At 38.9% G+C, this 21706-nt stretch overlaps 1 protein-coding gene across 11 annotated transcripts in view; it reads left to right on the top strand.

Annotated features, from left to right (window-relative positions):
* LOC138718801 (poly(rC)-binding protein 3-like) overlaps positions 1–21706 on the top strand; it is a 499598-nt gene that overhangs the window by 319388 nt on the left and 158504 nt on the right. The window contains exon 1 of one of the 11 annotated variants that reach the window (XM_069853371.1): positions 9368–9496. The exons of the other annotated variants lie outside the window; for them this stretch is intronic. The gene's annotated coding sequence lies outside the window, so the exon portion shown is untranslated. Of the gene's footprint in view, positions 1–9367; positions 9497–21706 lie in introns of those variants that run through there. 11 annotated transcript variants of the gene reach the window in all.

The raw sequence follows: 21706 nt of genomic DNA, 5'->3' as shown, positions 1-21706 counted from the left end.
GTCATATCTCTGAATGATTGGGAACTTTTCCCTGGTATAACAGTAAATGGTTATAGCCTTTTTTTTTCTGTCACTAGAATTGTGTAGCATCTGGGTCTAGAAATGCTTATCCATTTGTACTCAGGCTCTTCTTCTTCTTGGGAGCCTCCAGAGGTTACTCATTGCAGTAAATGGAACCCTAAAATTTCCAGAATTCACATGGATACAAAACCTGTAGTCATATGCTTCTTCTGCCTGTTTCATCTGCTGTGCTCCCTCTGCATGTCTTATTCTCTGGAAATTTGAGCAGCTTAGCCTCAGACTTGTACTAGGTCAGGGTTTTGCTAACACTGTATCAAAATCAGTACCTTACAGAGTGTGATCCACCTAGTACAACAGATTATATTAGAATAACCTTTTAATATAACTTGTTTCCATAACTATGCTCACTATCTATATGGCAGCAATACCTGACTCACTTTCTCCTATTGCCTCTGCATTGTCTTTCTCAAATTCCCCTGCATTCCCAAAAATGTAGACCATTGACCTTAAACGTTCTCAAGGCTTGTTACATGATAACATACCAATCCACAGGTAAACTGTCATAAAATGGGGACCTGGAGGCTTGAAAAAGGTCTTTGAACTTCATTCTTCTCACATTACTGTTAGATTTCTTGGACTCTGTTGTCTATATTGGGAAATGGGAAGAGGATCTTGTTTGTTCCTTGGCTTCACTTCTAAAAGAACAAGAGAAAACCCCTTTTCAAAGTTTTTATAGCTTTATAAAGGAACCTACTGGCTGTTGCTTCTCCCAGTCAGAACGAAGACCAAGGAGAAAACTGTGAGAGAAATACAATAATGATATCTCTCAAAAATATCAGAGATTTTATAGAAAGGGAAAAATAAAAGTATTTAGCAATTTGGAAGTCCTTACTGGACTTAGGAAAGGAAGCTGGAAGAATATGGAAACTGATGGAAATAAGTGTCTGAGGATAGCCTCTGCGGTATAAGGAAAAACTATTAGGAGGGCTGATAGGATTGGGAAAAGCAGAAAGAAAAAAGAACTTGCATAGGAAAGAGGAGAAAGAGGATCCTTGCTACTTACTAAGATGAAGAGAAAAGAAAGCTACTTTCTGTTCAGGGCTTATTGAAGGAGAACTTCAGAACTTCTTGAAGTTTTCCTGTTAACATAAGAATAAAGTTTATAAGAAACTACATTTTTAAACACAAAATTATCGCTAAACATGGAAGTCCACTCATCCTAGCTTGTTCAGTGAGGGACCTCTTATATATATGTTTGGGTTTTTTTCTAGAGACTGCTCCGCCAAAACAGCAATGAAGATTCTCATATCACTACCACACTTCTTTATCTTTCTTTGAGGCTTTATATAGCTACTGTAAAGATTATGCTATTTGCTTCTTGTTGGAATATACTTCAGTCTATCTGATCAATTTTATGAAACTCAGTGCCTTGTTACAGGCTGGATTATCTTTAGCAATCATATTTATCATCCTGTCTATTATAGCCAAACAAATTCTCGAATATTACCACTTTTGCCACTGCATGTTTCTAAGATCAAGATGAAAATAATGCATTGAACTTAAGTGAAACTCCAGAAATAAAAAGTCTTTGTGTTTATTTTTATTACTTTAATGTAATTTTATTAGAAGCTATAGATTGAACTTCTGAAATTTCACATTCTATACAAGTAAATGATATTTCAGGATGTTTTTCTCAGTTTCCCTTCTTTTCACATGTGCAAAATCAGTTTCCTTCTTTTGAATTGCTCGTGTGCTTCCTCTTCAGGTGTTTTGGATATAAGCATGTAGCCAAACTTTTGAAACTTTATTTAGGGGTCTTAAAGGGACACAGGATTATGATCTAGATTTCTCTTTTCCCAGAAAGTAGATTTGCCGTATACATCCCTTGTTACTCAGTGATCTCTCTTTTAATTATTTGCACTTTTGTGTGGTTCATTTTTATATCTGGACCATAATATGTCAGAGATATGTATAGCAACATGAGTTTCCTTATCTATTTAACTGACCATTCACTTGGATTTTACTAAAAGGAAAGACAGGCTAGAACTAAAAGTTTCAGTTCTTCTTGGATTTGTCTTCAGATGCAGTTTTGCTGTCCTTTTGACCATGAAATGCATTCCTTAAGGAAGCTGAAGGTGTTTGACATAATAAATCCAGGCTTAATAATTCAATTACAGAATCTCTGTGGCATTAAGCATGTCAGGATACAAAACTGATTCATCACTTCATCAACACGGGAAATAAATAATAATTACTGAGACAATCTGTTTGGAGAAATGGGAGGGTTTCATTTTGAGATGGGACAAGGAGGTGGGGAAGAGGCTCCATTTGGGTTTAGGCAGATAATTGATTTTAACTAACACTGTTTTGAGACAGATGTTACAAAAGCAAAGGAGAAGTATAGGCAGACTCACAACATAGGCAGATGTAGTGGTGGTCAATTCTCTTTTTATTTTGTTGTACAGAATTGTAATAGTCACAGGGTCCGTTCCTTGTTCTGCTAAGTAGTGTTTGAACCCAAATCACTCACATCTGGTTATAGTACCTATTAGCTGTCTTGGCTTTATAATATTCCCAGGCAAAGTATTTATTAGAGTTTAATTTAATTTAGTCAATGTTCTAATAAAAAATTAACCCTACACAGTGTCAATAGAGCCCACACTAAATGAGCACATAATAGAAAATACTTTGCATGAGGAGTCATATTAAAGGGAGAGTATTTGCAACAAGTTTCAACAAGGTTCACAGTTCAACATATGTTTTCTGTATTTTTCAGACAACCTAGAAGCTGACAAAATATCACTTTCAGTGAAATTTGTAAATGATACAGAGTCCAGGCTACTTGCTATAGCGAGCAAGCTGGGTTGCTTGGTAACCATAGTCCATCTATATAAAGCAAAATACTGAATTTAAGGCTGGAGAATTCTGGTTTCATTTACAGAAAGAGGAATTACATTCTAAGGAGTCCTAACTTTTGACAGAAATATTGTAGGACTCACAGCAGATAAGCAACTCAAGTGAAAAAACTGATTACGTAGAGCAGGGGTTGTTGCTTTGGTCATGATTCTGGCTTTGGTGAAACTGATACTAGAAGGCTGTGATTCAGTTACCCTGCTTTAAGAAAGGATCTTGTGAAAAATGAAGAGGGTCAGGAAAGGGCCAAAGAAATCATTAGTAAATGTCTACAGGCAACAAAATGTCTGCAACAGATTGAAAGAGCTCAGTCTGATTTGCTTTTTTAAAAGAAGACGAGACCAAATTTGATGGCCTTACTGGGAAAAAGCAAGCAAGGAATGTAATTGAAGTCATCACTGTCTTTTTTTTTTTTTCATGCATTTACTTTTTAACTAGTTTCCTGGAACAGAGTTGGTTCTTCTCTGTAGGTATCATTAATGGATTTTGGTTTTCTGACACTTTATAGCAGTAAATAATAAGGTGAGTGACCTCCATTGTTTGATAATCTAGACTGGGAAGTATGTTATTATCCAAATAAGAGTGAGTAATTTTCTTTACATCGTAGTTTCCTTGCTTACAGTATTGTTGACTGGCAGTATAATTCCCATGGTCAAAATTGTGCTGGGAGAGAAGTCCTTTATCACTACAGTCAGATCTGTTACACTCTTGTGACAATATCATACCCAAGATTATTTTGACTGCTACTTAGTTTACATTAGGTAGTTCTGTTTGTAAAGGTGCAACTATATTAAGGTGCATTTAGGGAATTATATAAAAGTTCCTGATATATTTATTCAGGTTACTGATTTCTATTTTTTGTCATTTTAGAAACCAATGAATTCCACTTCACATTTACTACATGCTCATTTGTTTCATTTATTACTTATATTCAGCAGATTTATTAGTCAAATAACAATTCTTTGTACTGAGTAAACAGAACTGTGTGTTTCTTTCTGTTTACTGTGTGCTACAAGATTTTAGAAGTAGCAGATTTCAGCCTCTGCCATGGAGCTTTTACATACAGTAGAAAGTAAGATTTCCTGCCTTTATCAGCTCTCAAGAGACAGCTTTGCATGAACTAGATATTAAACTGAGCTAACCTGAAGAAAGTGAAGAAAATATCTTCTCTGCACCTGCAGATGAAGCTACAGCTATCAAACTTGGACTGAACACTTCATCAGAGACCCTTTTCTCCAGTCACTCAAACTCTCCCAGTTCAGTGGTTTGATAGTCAGCAAATCATTACCAACAGACACGTAAGACTTGAATTCTGCATGTTATTTAAGGTAAATCAACATGGAATTTAAGAAGTTTGACAGTACATTGTTAAAATGTCATGTTTAATTATAAATTATCCTAGTTTTAAATAAAAATATATATCTGATCTGAAAAAAGTGCATCTGGATTAAAAAACCAGTTTTGGCAAAATCTGCTCTTACATTAAAAACTATTCATGAGTCTCTCTTCAGGCTGCCTACAAGACAGTGGACAATGAAGCAAGCAGCTCTACTCTGCATGATTTGGACACACTTCATCTATTAAAGAAGTGAAATAGTGGCTTGCCTAAGGCAACAAGTGTGTTACATTTAGATGTTGATTTGCTTATTTAATAAGCATAACAAAAAAAGTGTTATCTTTGTGAAAATACACAGAATTCTAACTATAAAGGAAACATTTTTTATATATATTCCCTTTTATTTAGGGAATTTCAGAATGATATTAAATGGACCCTAAGATATAAGGGAGACATATTTTTCTGTTTCAGACTTTAAAGACAAGGTAGTATCCAGGCAAGTTTATCTGAGTTCTGTTTCGTAATGTTGTTAATAAAGCTAACCTTGAAGATGTATAGATCTTCACATTCCAGATACATATAACTCCACACATACCATTAGCAGAATTCAATATATTTTCCTAGAACTAAGAGTTTCACACCATGAAGAAAAAAAAAAGAAGCTAAATACGTGCACAGTCATTCTTTTTTCTTAGAAATGCACCTTGAATTTTAGGCACCTCTCCAGCTCCTCAACGCAAAATTTTGTTCAGTCAAGTATACTGCATTTCCTTTCAGATATTTCTTCTCAGATTTCTAGCAGGTTTCCCACAGTATGAAGCCAAATGGCATTGCAGCATTGCAATCTTTGTTATGGGAAAAGGCACAGGAAAATTTAGATGAATGTGAAACGCTCTAAATAAAAAACGTTAGCCTCTGACCCAACAATTGTCTGGTAAGAAGCGTAATTATGTAGACAAATGGTGCTGATCACAATCTTCTTTCCCCACAGCATGACAGTTGTTCAGTGTAGAGCTTTGCTGAATAGATAGATCTGCTTTTGACATTGGCAGGAAGGACTATGCTTGCCCACAGTAGAGTGTGACAGAGCAATCATTGACTGAGCTGACAGGTGTAAAATACAGATCTTGGCCACAGGAGATGCTGAGCACCTGTGACACCTGTCTTTGCTAATTCAGAGCTGTGCAGGTGAATGCATGAGTAAAAATGAAGGGTCACAGTCACCTGGTTGGGGGATGGCAGAGGAGACACCTGAATGAGAAATTCCATTTCAGGGAGCCTCTCATCAGGCAGGAAATGCCAGTGGCGCCGGACCAAAAAAAAAAGCAGAAATTCACCCCAGTTCAGGTGTGTGAAAATTGTATCCAGGATTGCCTTTCCCCTTGGAGACTTTGTGCTGGAGCTAGGGATTGCCTTGTCTTTGTTGCTCATGCTTGATGCTGAAACTGTTGGCAGCACTGTCCCAGCTGTGGTGGTGGGAAGCTCTTTGCAGTCCTGCCTTCCTCCCCAGAAATGTTCCTGCGGCCCCAGGCCTCATCCAGGCTGGCATTTCTGCTGTGGGCAGGGAGTACCTTGGGGCAGGGAATGCAGCAGCAGCTGGACCTGCTTATCAGGATGATGGTAGCCACCTGAGCGGCAGTACGGGGCCCTTTGCAGGTGTGCTCAGGAAGATGGGAGGAGATGAGCAGGCAGGTCCTGCTGGGCTATCGAGTGCTGAAATCACCGCACTCATCCTCAAATCCTCTTTTATTCCTCAAAGATCCCATGGAACTACCTCTGTCTAATTTCTGGCGTATAACTAAGGCTGCGAAGTTTAGAGACACCATCACCTCAGGCTTCCCTTTCAGTTACTGGGAGAGACCCTGGTCCATCTGAGGTCTGCGTCTGCCTTCAAAGGTGTCTCCCGTGTTGGTTGAAGGCAACTGTTCTCCTGAATTAGGAGCTTTGATTAAGTGCCTAAAGGTGAGCAGGATCACTGTAAACTTCTGTCCTCATTCCAGTCAGTGAAGTAAGTGGTCTCTGCTCCCTACAGGTAGAGACTGCTCCTGCTCTCCAGCAGGCAGAAGGAGATGAGCCTTCTGGATTTGGATCCCCCTCAGCCTCCTCCCACAGGCACAAATTACTGATGCCCAGCAGCAGCCCTTGCAGTGATCATGGGGTCCTGGCCTGGGAGAGTCTTTGGGGTCAGTGTGCCTTGTCTCAGCCCTTTGGCTGCAGAACAGACTGGCACTTAATTACCCACAGAATTAAAAATAGAAGAAACTGATGATCCCTGGGGCTATGGTGTATGTCTGTAACACCAAGCCTCCAGTATCTCCTCCTGGGGCTCTGGCAAAGGGCTGCAAATTCCTGACAGCTCAAAGAATTTGGGGCAGAGAGCAAATGTTTAGTGTCTTTTTAAGGAGGAGTGCCACCTCCAAACTGCGATTACTTCATTCTAATATGAAAGGGCAGACTCAGCCCAGCTTAAGAGCAGGGCTGGCAAAATGCAGTCCTGTGCAGCTCAACACGAATATTATTTTCATATTGTGGAACTAATAACCAGTTAAAAGATAACAATGCTTATTAGGAAACTATAGACACATTCTTTGCTTGTCTTGTCAGGGTACAAATGAGCAAAGAGCCAGAAGTACAGTTCATTAGGAAGGAACCAAGCTATTTAATTACCCTAAGAAAACTGTCTTCTTAATCTTTTTCTTTCTTTTTTTTTTATTTTGGTAGTAGTTATCATTTTCCTGCTGTTTGCTGAAATTTATATATTGCAATAAAAGCATAAAGCATCTGTCCCCTGGCCTATCAGCTTCATCAGGCTTGGGGAATTCAGGGGACAAAAGGAAAAGAAAATATGTAAATATGATGACTATTATATTGAATTATTTTATTCTGCCATATGGAGTTAAACTGGTTAAGAAAAGAGAAGGTTTCCATTTCAATGCTATTTGTTTTATAATAGGTACTCCCCTTTTCTTAGCCATTTTACTTCCAGAAGGGTCTTATTCTGTATGCTCAGTCCTAGCCAAAAGGTCACTGTTGTCCTACAAGAGGGCCCTCCTGCCCCTTCCTGGCATCTCTGAGTGCTGTGAATAGAGCTCTTTTTCTCTGAGGCTGAGATCCATCTGTGCAAAAGCACACCAGGAGCAGCTGAATGTTACTATTCTCTCCCGGAGGGAGCACCCCTATGTGTAGAATGAGCTATGCAAGGAGAGGGACAGGCAATCCCACCAGTCCTCCTGGCTTGACTGACAGTCCTTGGCTGGCAGTCTTTTTGACAGATAGTTCCTTAGGCAAGTGATTTTTAGTTTCATACTTAATTGCTCAACCTAGCTATTTAATATTTGTATTTGTATATGCATTTTTCATTGTGGAGTCTCGACTTTGACAAGATATTGATGAAGTAACACTGCCTGGAATATGAAGCAGTTAAATGGCTGTTCATTCTGACTGAATTCTGACACTCCTAATCACAGTAAAAAATATGTTTAATCTGAGTTTTCTGTTATGGTATTCAGTGGGAGTTCTTACAGAATGTCAATCAAATCTGCGTAACTAATGCTCTCCTGGGGCTTCTTTCTGTAATACTGGGAGAGGATGTGCAGGAAGGCTGTTGCTATTCCAGCTTGTGCTGTGAAGAAATAAGAGGAAGAATAATCAGTATGAAAAGCAGTGAAAGGACAGTGTCATAAGGCTACTTGGTGATTTCACTGGTTTGGGACCAGAGACCTTCACTTGCACTGGATGGATGGAGTCAGAGTAGAATAAAGATCAACAAATCCAACACTGGAGGAAGATTTGAGCTCTAGGAGTAAAGGATAGTCTCAGGCCCCATGGCAAGCAGGTTTGTGGAGAGACCAGCTCCAAGATCTTGCTGTTCATAGGAAACAATAAAGATATTTGAAGAAAAGAAACAAAAAAGACCCATTTCCTTACAGGTAAAAGGTCAGAGGGAACAGATTATAAACAGTGCAGAAGAATCGTTAGAGATTCTAGCTGCGAGTGCTTGGTGTGCTTTTGCTCAGTGTATGCTAAGGGAGATTCGGGTCAAAGCTGGAAACGCTGAAGAGACAGACCAAAGGGTGCACAACAGCTCAATCCCTGCCAAAACTCAGCTTTGTATTCTGAGTGACTAGTAGAGTTCCTGAGGAAGAATGAATAAGGATACCTAAATATCATTTTGCAAAACAGCTGCATCAGTTTAATTGTAGCTTTTCAAAGCATCAAGCCTCAAAAAGACAAGCGGCCTCAGAGATTTCAGACTGAGGATTTGAAAGCATGATAAGGCTGCAAATTAACTGTAAACACTGGTTCAACTGTAATGTTTGTTATTCCTAGTTATTGATGATATTTTCTGTGTTCAGCCATAGAAAAGCACAGACCAGAGACACCTAGAAGACGCTTCTTATAAAGCAGTGAGTGTGCACATATCAAAATGACCAGAAAGAGACTAGATCAGTCCCCAGCAAATTAAGAATGTGTAATCATCATGTTTTGTAATTATGATAGTATGTTTTATAACATTACAATCGAGCAAATGTAATTTCAGTTTTATGGAGCAAAAAGTGCAATCTCTGAGATTTAACTTTTAAGTAGTGGATTTAATTGGCACTGCTTGGAAAATATTAATGGACCTTCATTAGTAGGTATTCTCTTTCCCATCCTACATGATTTTTTTAATTTAAACTAGCTCTCTGCTTTGTATTTAGAATTATTGACAAATATATATCTGTCTTTGGCAAATGATTAGCTAAATCATCCTTTTATTTACAAGCAGCACTGGTGTCCCTGTGCCCTAAATCTTGCTAGTTGGAAGAGTGGGAGGGAAAGCAATTTAATTAAGTTAACTTTATTGACCCACTGGAGCTGTTGTTTAATAGCATGGCTCCCTGGAGTCTAGTGCAGGTAAATTGAATGAATGCCACAGAATATCACTTCCCTGCATTGCATATTTCAAACCTCTGCCAGGCAGTTTGGGATGAGCAGCCAATCAGGAAAAAGATTTCTTCCAGCCTTGCTGGCGTGGATGGCATTTCCCATTGTGTTCAGAACGATACGCAGAGTGTTACCCAAGCGTTCCTCTGAGCACATCGAGAGGGATAACTCCGGGACCGTGTGTTGCACTCAGCTGCTGCATTTAGAAGGCAACTTTGTGGATTGGCTCTTCAGCCATGTATCCAAAAATACCTTTTTATGAAGGAGGAAAGCTAGCATGTGAGTCTGAATGAAAGCGCTGTGAGTAAACTATTTAATATTAAAACCTCAATACGCTCATTCTGCATGAGAAATCAGAGTCCAGAAGGATAAGAGAGATCTCATGCAGCTGTGCTTGTCATTAAATACCTGGGAACAAAACAAAAAATTTCAAAACTTCTTGTTAATTGTTCTTTGATAAAACAAAAGCCACAAAGGCATCCACCGTATATTCTCATAGATAATAGTGCCTGCTGCTGTTTCAGGTATTGCTGCTGTTGTTAAAATCTTTGTCCAAATATCTTATTAGTCTATAAAATGAGTGCAACAGCTCCTCCACAGTGGACTGGATCGCACCTTATTTTCAGCGCTACTTCAGTACTGCCCACTGAATAATAAAAGACAGTACCTTAGTCTGTTGCACCTGTACTTCTCATCACTTATTTTTAATGTGAAGCCGCAGCACCAGTTGTGCAATGTAACAGCAACTTCTTATAGCTTTCAACCCTTGCAGAATTTAATGTTTTTCTGGTTAAAGCTGAGACCCAAAGATCCAGTGCTCCAGCTTTGCTTTACTGCTGCATTAAGTACTGCCGCTCAACTAATTTATGTTCTGCTCCGGAAAACAGTAAGAGGTGCAGCTTTAATTACAGAATCATAGAATCATTTAGTTTGGACAAGACTTTGAAGATCACCGAGTCCAGCTGTAAACACAGTTCAGTTTTCTTGTATTCACTCATGATTCAATGTGTTGAATAATTTTGTGCCTAGTTTTCCTTTTAGATGAGAACAGATTTTTCTTGGCTTCAAAACGCTGTGTTTAATTTTAAATATGTGAGATGAGAGAGGTGGGCTTGTAAGGGAGGGGCACTGTCTTTTCTTGTGCTGACCAGAAAAGTTGCAAGAAGCAGGCAATTTCCAAGCTTTTAAGTCCCTCTTTAGGGCTGACTTGTGTGTCTTTAAACAATCACACTTAAAGCATTGCAGCCGTGATTGCTACCCCTATTGTAGGCATTAAGCTGATGGTGAGACAACCATCCTTTCTCATGATGCTGCATCACCTCTGAAGGGGTTGGCCCTTGGAGCAATCTCTCTCAGTTCCTCTCCTGACCTTTATGCCCTAACATGCCACACACACCCCCTCAGAAGTGGTACATTTATATTTTCAATATACAAACTCAAGCAGTAGTGCAGCATAGGAAACTCCAGGTACTTCTAATCTGGCATAGCACCAAGAGGGGGGAGAGTCACCCTCAATCCTTAATGTGAAGTCCAGAAGCTAAAACTACCTTTAATTCAATGTTAGATTAACATGGCTTTTGGCTGGCACTGTGTATTTACACAATAGGATGATGTCTTGCATGAGTAACCCTGATAAGTGTACTGGCTGATATTCTCCAGTGATCTGTTACTTTATCTTCAATAAATATGTGTTTTGGCAACCATTGCTTGAAGCCCATATTCCATATCTGTAAGACAAGTGCAGTTTCTGTGCTAATGGTTGTGTCTGGGGTCAGAGGCAGGCCTCAGAAAGTAGACTTCTGCAATTTTCATCTATTTTTTTGCTTCCTATAGAGTTTTTCTTATGATACATTAAAAAAATTCTGAAATCTTTATTGTGTGCCTAATAGAATGAGAGAAAATACACATCCATAATGCCATCCCACAGTTCCTTCTAAATGCAACAGACAAATCACATTGAATCAAAATTTTTCCTGCATAAGAATTCATACCATATTTCTAGGTGAAGTTCTTTAAAGATGTTAAAATACAAATATGTTAAATATACATAAATTTTAGTTTTACCTGATTACAGTTTTAAAGGACTATTAAATCAATGTTTATAATATTATTTATTTAATATATTTAATAGTTAAGTTACCATTATTGAATTTATGTGTATACTACTATTAATATAAAATATTAAATGCTAACAGATAGTTCTGAGTGGGGCACAGAACTCATATCTAACACCAGTTTAGACCTCCATGGGTACATTTTTGGTGAAAAAGTTGACCTTAAGCAGCTCCTACCCCTGTCCACAACCTTCCATCTGCCTCTGCCTTTTTCCTTCCCATTGTGCTCGTATAGCTTTTTGTAGGACTGGACAGTGAATTGGATTAGCAACCTTGGAAACTGACTCATCTCATTTTTCTTTTTCTCAAGAACCTTTATAAAGTAGATCAATGTGCTCATCTGGCTTGCAGTGTAGCCCCCAAATCATTGCACCAGCTCAACTGAACATGCATCATAGAGAAGGGAATTGCTTCGGTTCAGTCAGGCCAGAAAAGTGTGTCAATCAAACCACCACTGGATTTTAAGACATGCTTCTTGCTTGATGTTTTATCATATAAAATTCACATAAACATGCTTATGGTTAAGTGCTACTAATGCAGTTTTCTCTGAATCAGATCTTTACTGAAAACTTTTGCCAGTACAGGAACAACATATAGGAATAGTTATTTGATAGCTTTTGTTATTTGAAGGGTTTGTGAGTTTGGAGTTTTTTAATGTCAAAATCCAGGAAAAAGTCTAAGTTGGTGCACTTACACCGCAGTAGGCTGTAGTTTGTTTATTCAGGGTTTGGGTAGAAGAAATTTTTACTTTCTGTACTTACAGAGTTTGCTGATTTACTAGCTGTTGGTTTGTTGGCTTTTTTCCCAAATATAGCTTATATCAAGTGGATTGGAGTAATACATTAGCTCTTTTGTTTTCCAGATAACTAACAGACTCTTTCCCTGTTACCCCTGTTTTCTTTTGGGTTTGGTCTTTCCCACACTAAATGGACACTGATGTAGAAGTTCTACCACTGCCGAGTGATGGCACCTTCTAGGCTCCAGTTGTGCTTACAGACATTCCTGCTTTCCAGTCATTTTCACTCACCAACTGGCATTGCTGCCCCTGCAGTTTTGCTAGCAGAGCGGCTCGCGTGATTGCTCCTTAGCCTGAAACTTGCAAACTCAGCCAAGCCAGTCCAGACTCATCGTTCTCTCCACTTAAAATAAACTGGCTGGCTTTGCCTCAAGCATTTTAGAGAGTGTTCACACGCTCCCCTCTGCTGGTGTGGCTGTGGGGCAGAGTTCAGAAAACAGAAAGGGGTAATATTGTCAAGCCAGCATAATAATGTGTAGAGTGAGTGTTTGCCGTTCCCTGAGCCTTAAGCTCTTTAAACCCAAGAGAAAGAAGCAGAAGTGCCTCTAGCATGGTTATGTCCAGTGGAATTGCATTCAGGTATGATGCTAAACATGCAGTAATGAAACTTGTATGCAATTTTCTTTTCTTTTTTTCACTGATATTTAAACATTCGCTCACCTTTTCCCTCCCTGTAAAGACTAAAGCTGACCTACACTAGGATTTTGAAGGTTTGGGGTTTTTTTACTTCACATTAATGGCTTGTTAATTTAAGTAAATAGAGATCAATGAAGATGTGTCAAACCTTTAGTACAAAGAAGACAAAAGTTTGGTTTAGAGCACAGCATATTGTCTGAGTCAACTATTCAGAAGCACAAGAGTCGATTAGGAGGTTATTTCAGCATCTCACAGATCTTAACCTGGCAGTAGATAACTAATGTTCCATGTTCCCAGCTCAGGAAAACCCTAAGGAGTTTGGAGAGCTCAGTTTGGTAACTTACTAGGAAATCCCTGATAATTCCTCCAGAAGAAAAGTTAAGTATATCGAAAAGATAACATGGCTTGGACACTTGAGGAGGAACCAGGTGCTGAATGGGGTTGATTCATCTCTTTTTTCCCTCTGGAATCAGAAACCTGTTGTTACAGTATCCAAGCAGATTGCAGCACCATTGTCATAATGACAATGATCTATTTTCTGCTGCAAAGTGTATCAACAAAATTATTGTTTAAATTCTCCATCAGGAGACAACAATAACCTTTATCAGTAGAATTAACAAAAGAAGTAGGGGAAGAAATGTGGTTTCTTAGCTTGGAAGTCACTTATGAGAATTAGTTAATCCCTGCATAAGGGGGTTTGGATAAAATCACTGAGAGGAAATACACATGGAAATTTGTGCCCATGCAAACATGTGCAGAGTAGCATTTCCGAACTTTAGCCACAGGAGAGAAGAAAACATTGAGGGAGAAAACTTTTTAATACAAAAGCCAGGAACTCTGAAGGGAATTCTGTCATACACCGGCAGTGGAGATACTCCTGATTCAAGAAACTATCCACAGCAGTCAAGTCAGAGGTGATATTTTATAGACTTTTGTTGAAGCATGAAAGGCCAGCTATAATGAATATCACAGTTTCTGCCAAAGAATAGTCATATCAGTATCTTATTTTATGATCATCATTAACTGTCTTATGCATCCAGGATATTAGATATTCCTTGCCTATCTTCCTCATGACATTAGACATGAGGAGAGCTGCTATTTAGTCCAGGAATCACTCCAAGTAGTTGTTATGTGTCTGGATTTTATATTTTCCTTCCTTCATGGTCACTCAACCTTTAGTAAAAACACTTACTTCTATACGTTACTGTTATACTTTTGGAAAGTCCATCAGATGGTGTTATGAAATGCCAAGGCTTACTACTGAAAAACCTGCCATACATTAACATTACAACAGTGCACCTCCATGTAACGTTTGCTCAAACATATATTGAACTGGGATATTTAGTGGATGTTTCTGGAGCAAAGGATTCCCACGCAGCTGCTAATATGGCTTGTGGCAAGAGATGACACTGGCTTTACCCTGCTGTGCCCACATATGGCTCCATGTGGATGCAGTAGCCTCTCCATGGGGTGTTTCCATTCAGCCTTTTGTCTGCTGCTGAATTCCCCACTAAACATGTCTTCTCCATAGACATTTATGGACTCATGCTTTATCTGAAGGAATCCAGTTAGCTAAGCCAGAGAATGACTGTCCACGCTGCTCAGCCCTGCTTGTGTATTAATGCATGTGCTCAGTGTCACAACAATCCAGTCCAAGACCAAAAGTGCCCAGAGCTGGATCACATAAATTGTAACCCTAAATCTACAGTAAGCTGCGTCACCCTATTAAGTGCTTCACGTGGCACTGTACAATAATAAATGTATCTGGCCCAAACCTCTTGTGCTGTGAACCTATGAACACAGTTTAATAGAGTGTCTCTGGTTCTCCGTGCTTCTTACATGCTCATAAAATAGACTTGAACATCAGGTAGGGAAGTTCCTTCTGAACTGTGCAGAGAGTCTGGTGACTTGTATAAATACTGAACATGAGATACCAAAACAGACATGAGTATTCTCGGGCCCAGTGCAAAGACTGTGTTGGGATGCAGTGTAAGGTAGTCCAGCAGCACCCTCACTAAGATTTCAGAACTGCTCTTTTGTTCCTCTCGTATCCCACACCATTTCTAAGAGCCTGTGAGATCTGTTGGCAGGACAGAACCTCCATTGTGGGTGCTGAACTCCTCCAAAAATCTGCCTCAGCTTTTATTGCATTTGTTTGACAGGACTTACTTTACTTTCCATCTCTTTCCTCTCTGTTTCTCTCAAGATGGTTGTTTTCTCTTTGCAGCAGGTAGTGCTCTGAGTAGAAAGGTGTATGTGCATATATGCATTCAGCATCCTTTCCTCTGTCCTGTGCCAGGCAACGAGGCTGTATATTTATGCATCTTCTCAGCAAGTAGGTTTTCTTCTTCCTTTTATAGATCACTTCCTTGCCTTCATCTCCATTCCTTCCAGCTTAATGTCATCCATGAACTTGCTAAGAGGGTGCTCACTCCATCCAGATCATTGATAAAGATGTCAAAAAGAACTGGACCCAGCACTGATCCCTGGAGGAAACCCCTTGTGACCAGCCACCAACTGGTTTTAGTTCCATTTACCATGACTCTTTGGGCCAGGCCGTCCAGACAGTTTTTTACCCAGTAGCATGTACGCCTGTCCAGGCCAGTGGAAGGCAGTTTCTCAAGCAGAATGCTGTGAGAAACTGTGTCACAGTCTTTACTGAAGTCCAAGAAGACTATATCCACAGCCTTTCCCTCATCCATTCAGGGAGCCACTTTGTCATAGAAGGAGATCAGATTGGTTCAGCAGGACCTGAATATCTCAGATTCAAGTCAAAGAAGAAAGTGCAATCAAATTAGTTGATCATTAAGTTAATCATAATAAAACCATGTTTACATATATAATATATGCATGTAGAGTACACATGTGTGCATAGTGGAAATATGTATGTGTGTATACACACACACACACATAGACCTGTAGTTAGTGGTATAAATACATTATCTTTATTATTTAACTGCACTTTCCTCTGGATGGGTAAAGCAGTAGGACCCAGCCTGGGTCACTCAGGTTCAGACAAGGGCTGAACATTTCACAATTAGTTCTGTGAAGGTTCAAAGCATCACTATGTATTTAAAAACACTAATGTTTCATGCTAAGAAGCATATAAGTGTTTACGGAACTTGTGTTGTAAACAAAAACAGAGATATTTTTAAACTGAACCCTATCCAGAGATTGTGGACAACATGGCAAGAAGTAAATTAAGCAAATAAATAAACTAAAGAATAACTGAAAATCTATCTGGTAGACAAGAAAAGTAAAATTTCAGGTTATGCCATGGTAAGAGTGGATAATTCTGGAGAGCTTTGCCTTTTGCTAAGACCAAAATACGGTTAAAATATGGCTTGCATTAGTCTTATCTAAAGCACAATTTCATTATAGGCTGTGCTAGGAAAAGTTACTCGTATTATAATTGTTCAACGTTTATTGATTTTTCAGTTACAAATAAGTCCCACGAGTCAGAATCTACTCACAGCGACGTTGGTGTATATTGCCATATTTTGTAGTTTCCTCACTTTCCTGCTGTTAAAGGGGAGACCACAACTGTGTGACATTTCTACCCTAATTACCATAAGATTTATAGAAAAGCATGTCACTGTTCTTCTAGCCCATTAACTCTACTTCCCGGAAATTGCACTGATTGCCAGAAGAAGAAAAATAAAAAAAAAATTAAAAAAGAAAAATAAACCCTCAAGTTACCCCCAGGTTTTCATGGAGTTAACAAAGCCACCCTGTTGGCCAGGTGACTTCAGGTATTGAGAAGCTTGTCAGCATAGAGACAGCAGGGACAGACTTACACCCAGATGTATTAGGACCAGGTTTTATTTACACGACCAGTTCCCACTTGAAGCCAGTGGAAACTGGCTTTGTGATCCTTGTGACCTTGTATAGAGGCAACATTGCACTAAGAGCCTAGTGCTTTTCATTTATTGCCAGAGGTTTAAATGTATTTTGTCACATTGTTAGCAATCGTGTTTCCATTGCCCTAGTTTTACACAGTGAACAGAAATTGCTTCAGATTTATTAAAACCCAGAGTTTAGCAAGACAGATTTGTTCCAAAAGCATGGTGTGGAAGTCCTTCCCTGTGCCTTTTTTGAGGATGGGATTTTAGAATCATCTTTGACTGGTGTCAGCAGCATCCATAAAGAAAGGTGAGAGAAAGCATTTTAAAGTAATTTCAGCAAGTTTCTGAAGTCATGGTACTGCCCTGCATGAAGAACTGGTGTGACTATATTGAAAATGGGAGATTAATTTGGAGGAAGTCCTCACAGTTCTTTATGCGCTGGACACACTTTTGGACATGCTTGGCTGCTGCGTTATCCTTATAACCTATCCCATTGCTTGGCTGTGGGGAGAAGGTCATCTTCAGGTGGCCTAATTTCCATGTTAAGTTCCTGTTACTTAAAGTTAGATGTCACCTAAAGTTTTAGAGCCACCTAAGCGGAAAGAATTAGGCACAGGTATTAGTGTCCTCACATAGGCCCCGTGACAGCGGATTATAGTTAGTACATAAAGGATGATATCTAAATGTAAGTAAACATCATCTAACCACCTTCCTCTTGGACTAGTTTATTTATGCAAGATAGTAAATATAGGAACATCACTTGTGGCACTTTCAATTGCAGCAGATTCACAGCTTTATTTCTGCTCTGGATTACAAGCTATAGACTATTATGGTTCCCTGACTGGAAACACAAACTAGCTTGCTATTTTGTGTGTGCTAATAGACTTCCTGTGTTGCAAAACACACATAATTTTGAATAATTCCTTTCTCCTAATGCGCATGTTTGTATTTATAAGTAATTACTTAGATTTTTAGCAATAATTGTTGACATTTTTGAAGATATAGAATCTAATCAATATCTCGCAGTTGTAATTATTGATTCAGAAAAACGCTTGAAATAATTAGCCATTACTACTTGATATGTTTCTATGTGGAGTGGATGCAACTGCGAAGTTCTAGTTAAAGAAGAGGTTGCCTACATACTGGCCTATTTAATGGGTTTTACATCTAAGGAAAAAAAATCCAAGAGAAAAATCTAATGTTCTGGCTCCACATTTTCTACTTTTTATTTTAGGTTCCATTCTATGGCTCTGTTGTGGCAGAAAATAAATGCTTTCATGCCTGTGATATCATTGTATTCAGGAGCCCCAGGCCTTGCCTGGCAGAAGTAGCTCTGATGAGTAGCTTTAATAATTTAAAAGGCAAATCTAGCACTTTTTTTCTGAAGTGTGACCCAATGTAACTTGTTTTATGCATCCAGTAGTCTTGCAGAGTTTCACGGAAGAGCAAGCCCTAGTGTTTACCGTGGAGCCACTGTCATGCATGCCACTTAGAGCTTCTTGGCTAGAATAACTCTGTAGCCTGCAGGACATTAAAAAGCAATGGTGGCCTTTTTCTTCTCGGGCACCTCATGAATGGGACATTGCTATAAACCAGGTTTACCTCCTATGCAACAGCATGAATTTTCCCTACGGAGGTACTGGAAAATGGGAAAGCTGCTGATTTCCTGCCGTGTACATATACCCCATGAAAAGGAAGAGCATAAACAGAAGGAGGCTGGATGTGAATAAAAAGAGAAGCTGGGAGTACCTGGCAGTGTTATGTAGAAGTAGAATAGGAGAGAGTGTGGGAAGAGTGAGAAGGAACAGAAGGAAGAGCAAAGAGGAGAAAAGAGATCAACAGATTGGAAGAAGGAAAACATGTGGTAATGGAAGGACCAGGAAGCTAGGAACGGAAAAGTGAGAACAGAGAGAAGAGAGATGGCACATTTTGTTACTTAATAAAAAGCTTAATGTACTGTATACTTTGAAGGATTTTTTTCATCTAAATAAGGCAACTGAGTCATCTTAACCTGACTTTTCTAAGTGTTCTCTTACAGCCAAACGGTTGTATGTGTCATTTCATAATGCGATTACAACAAAAGATGCAAGCAAAGCAGATTTGATCCCCATACCTATAGTATATTGGGACAGCTCTTAGCAAAGCTGGGAATTGATGGAAAATCAGTGCACCAACACAACTTCTAAAGTGTAATGCTAGAGAATACTGGGGTTTTTTTTGTTTGAAATACTGCTGAAGTACCAGGACACCTCCTTTTAGCCCAGTCAAAGAGGGTAAATCAAAAGCATAGTTCTTTGAGTTTAGATAACTAAATTAAAATATTATTTAGGTTAATAATTTTTAAGCCATAAAAATACTTTGCCTATGTGCCTTACGGGCAGCTGTATGCAGTACAGGCATTATTCAGTCAAATTTTAGCAGACAATAAATCATAAATTCTTGACAACGAGGAAAAAGAACTCACGGCAACATTCAATCACCTCTGTGTTCACTTAACATGATTTTATAAGACACTGTACAATACTTGTCTTGTTGTTCCTCACTAATGCTGAATATCTCATGTATGCTGTAGGGGTTAATTTGATTTCTCTATCTGCTCCACCCTCACTGCTCCCATCAGTGACATTGAACTCCTGCATTGTTTTGGCCAAAAGTGACCAAAGTAATGTCTGTAATGCAGTTCCACAACGGCATTCTTGGATTTAAGGTGAGATTGTTTATAAAAATATTTTCAGACCACTTGGATGAAAAAATGTACTAGAAAATGAAATACTGACCATATGTTGCAGTTTCCTTGCTCTAAGCCATACATGTTGCATTGTTTGCTTTTCAAGCAAGAAATACCGTGTGAAGTAGAGTATAGGCATGGATTAGTTCAAATAACTTTACTCTTCAACTAAGTGTGGAAATACAGGATACTAAGAGAGACATCAGTAAGCTGAGACTATTTAACATCATACAGCTAAATTCTCAAGTGCCACTTTAATATGCTACTGGATTAGTGGATTAGAATGTGTTGCAGTTTCCAAAGTGGTCTGTTTTAGAAGGGGAACATTTTGAAAATATTAAAATGTGAAGGCTGGATAAGAAGATGCTATGCAGGTCGTAGGACAATTCAGAGTCTGAAATCAAATTTGGTTCTCTCCTTTCTAGCCAATAAAGTTTGTGTGCCTATGTGATATGCCACGATTTAGTGAATGACTGCAAAGTTTGGGAGAAAAAAGTGACAAATTAATGGCTATTGTGATTTTGAAGCTCATCAGTCTTTCTCCCTGCCAAAGACAGATACTGCAATGTGTGTCAAAAAAATGCTATTATCCATGTAACATTTACCAGAAAATAGCAATGTTAGGAGAAGTTAAAATCAAAGTCTTCAGGTTTTGAATATTAAAACATAGATAATTAATTACAGACAATTTAGATAAAGCACTTACCTTCATAATGCTGATGTAAGACGCAATTCTGCATACACGCCTCGTTCAAATATCTTGTTGGTTCCCATACACTACCTGACAGGCAGTAATCAGGGCAAAGCACTGCTGAAATTAATTTGTATAATACTGTGGTTTTAAATGAAAAACCTGATGACAAATTATCTTTGTTGTTCTCTTCACCATTTTATCCCTTGCATCCTAAGTTAATTACATGGCATTTTAATGGAGGCTTTTTGAGCATGCTATATGTGTCAAAGAAAAAGCAAAGTGCTGTCAGTTTCTGGAACTGACCCAAACTCTCACGAATGTAAGTGAATTTAATTCCAATAGTGTTTTAATTTGAGGGTTCATAATTTATATTTTTACCTGTCAAACACTTGTTCAGCTTCTCCTAGCATAACAAGTGGGAGTAAAAAAACAGTACTCTCCCTCTTGCTTGTCTTTTGTGAATAACATGAAAGAAGCAATAATTGGATATCTCACATACTCATGATGTAGGACTAAAAACATGGTTGTGGAATGTATAAATTAGGCAGCACCATGAGTTGCAAAGGGGGTGAGACTAGGTCTGCTGAGAAGGGAAACAGATGTTGACAGGTAGCAAGCAAAACTAATGAGATGCTGAGTTGGGATGGGTTTTTGGTAATCTCTCTCAATTTTATTTTCCAGCCACATTGTCAGATTCAACCATGCATCATTATTCACAAATTAATATTTAAAATCACAAATAATTTCCATTATTGATAATCAATAATCATTAATACTCCATTACTTTATATTTCAGCTTAGTCAATGAACACAATTAAGTGGCTATGGTTCCTTGTAAAATTTCAGATGCATCTAAGTTGACTTCAATATAGAAAAAAGTTTTGTTTTGATCTCTTTTTTACACTTAAGTTCTCTTTTTTTGCAGATCATTTGAAATGCAAAAATACTTTGAGCAAAACCTGGGAAGTTTTCAAAATGAGAAGAGCAAATGAAACTACAGGTTTCAACAGCTCATTCTGGGAACCATTTGGCAGGTTCCCATGGGAGAATGCCCTGAAAGGACTCTGAGAAGATGCTGCTTTCTGAGGACAACCTCCCTAGACCTGGGTTCAGAGCAGCCCACAGCCCAGACAGTCACACAGGCATACCAGAAAGGCAGGGAGCTATATTCTGGGCTCTGGTATCAAAAAAGAGGGCAGGGGAGGCCAAAGAGGGCTTCTTGGTAGCTGTGCAGACCATTGTCTGGCCATGCAGACCATTCTACTGCCCAAAGGTTCTGTGAGCAGAAGGGGTTTTTCTCAAGAGGCCAAGACTTTATCCTTAGGCGTGGGTACAAATGATGTAGGGCTCCCAACAAGAGAGGAGAATCCCTCTTGCTCTGTTTTGCTGTCCTGACACACTGTTAGTGATTGGTTGGGCAACTCTGCACCTCCATGCTGAACCATGCAGGTCTTCTGCTTAGAGCACAGTTCTTGCAAGGGTAAGAAAAGGAAAACATCTCTGATCAGCCTAAGTGGTAGACATGGTATATTTTTCTAAATGTAGATGATAACATATATTTCAAGAGTAAGAAGCCAGCTTTAGGGGGATACTTTTTCTAATACTTTTCTCAACCTTCTCCAATCTGAAGTTTAGAGGCTTGGGTAGAAATTATTCCTTTGTTTCTAATAAATGTTTGGGAGTGGAGAGGGCTTGCC

This window comes from Phaenicophaeus curvirostris, chromosome 3, assembly GCF_032191515.1.
Source record: "Phaenicophaeus curvirostris isolate KB17595 chromosome 3, BPBGC_Pcur_1.0, whole genome shotgun sequence".
In the NCBI taxonomy this organism is placed as follows: Eukaryota; Metazoa; Chordata; class Aves; order Cuculiformes; family Cuculidae; genus Phaenicophaeus; species Phaenicophaeus curvirostris.
The sequence above is the reverse complement of the archived record's forward strand: the minus strand, read 5'-3'. Positions and strand labels throughout refer to the sequence as shown.